The 1,362-nt window shown below is 40.7% G+C and overlaps 1 pseudogene; it reads right to left on the bottom strand.

Annotated features, from left to right (window-relative positions):
• Nucleotides 1–746: 746 nt before the first annotated feature.
• Nucleotides 747–998, bottom strand: LOC122901468 (annotated as a pseudogene).
• Nucleotides 999–1,362: the final 364 nt, after the last annotated feature.

Below are 1,362 nucleotides of genomic sequence, written 5' to 3'. Positions count from 1 at the left end.
GCTTGCACGTTCACTGGGAAGAATCTGTGCTAAAATTCGGGTCCCTGGAGACTGAGCAAGTGTAGAATGTGTTTGTTGAGATAATCCGGAGGGGAAGAATCAATGGATTAGAGATAAAAATTCTCAGAATCTATGCAGGGAAACCAAAACTATGAGATATAAAAACCCACATGCTAAGAGGTGGGAGCTGAAAGCTGGAAGGATACAGGAGATATGTCATTAATAATTTAGAAGTGCTAGGTGATTGCCAGAGTGGCCCTGGTATGCTTTAGTTCGCTTCTGTGTATACGAAGGGAATGGATTGCATTTAGGAATAATAAAAGAAGTTTTCGGGGGCTCCTGGGTGACACAGGTGGTTAAGCATCTGTCTTCCACTCAGGTCATGATCCCAGAGTCCTTTGATCAAGCCCTGTGTCAAGACAATGGGTTGAGCCCTGTACATGGTCTCCCTGCTCAGTGGGGAGTCTGCTTCTCCCTCTCCCTTTGCCACTCCCCCTGCTTGTGCTCTCTCTTTGTCAAATAATTAAATAAAATTGACATTGGGGAGGTATGTGCTTTTGGGTAAATTGGAAGGGGAGATGAACCATGAGAGACTATGGACTCTGAAAAACAATCTGAGGGGTTTGAAGTGGCGGGTGGGTGGGAGGTCGGGGTACCAGGTGGTGGGTATTATAGAGGGCACAGCTTGCATGGAGCACTGGGTGTGGTGAAAAAATAATGAATACTGTTTTTCTGAAAATAAATAAATTGGGAAAAAAATTTTAAAAATGTCTATTAGGTAATTGTGATTCAATAATAATGGTAATCCTAACATGATGGTAGAGATGGTACATGATAAGAGAAACTGATGTGCCTTTATCTCTTTTTGTGCACATCTGTTTAACCTTGTGACATTCTCCCATTTAGGCTCAGAATCAAGAAACAAATATTCCTTCAATTAGCAATAATCGCGCCTCGGATAAACCTCATTGGCTATGATACTGCCACTGCGCAAAGGAGGGCTTTCAGTGGAGAAAATGAGAAGCCAAATAATAAATGAAAGTATTGATTTGAATCTCCCTAATGGCTAATGATAATGAACATTTTTTTGTGTATCTGATAGCCATTTATATGTCTTCTTTGGAGAAGTGCCTGTTCATGTCTTCTGCCCATTTTTTTAATGTGATTATCTGTATTGTGTGAGTTGAGTTTGAGGAGTTCTTTATAGATCTTGGATTATCAGCCTTTTGTAGTGTCATTTGCAAATATCTTCTCCCATTCCATGGATTTCCTCTTTGTTTTGTTGACTATTTGCTTTGTTGGGCAGAAGATTTTGATCTTGATGAAGTCCCCAAAGTTTCCTTTGCCTTTGAAGACACGTCT

This window comes from Neovison vison, chromosome 2 (genome assembly GCF_020171115.1).
Source record: "Neovison vison isolate M4711 chromosome 2, ASM_NN_V1, whole genome shotgun sequence".
Classification (NCBI taxonomy): Eukaryota; Metazoa; Chordata; class Mammalia; order Carnivora; family Mustelidae; genus Neogale; species Neogale vison.
Note: the sequence above shows the minus strand (reverse complement) of the source record. Positions and strands in the feature narration are given on the sequence as shown.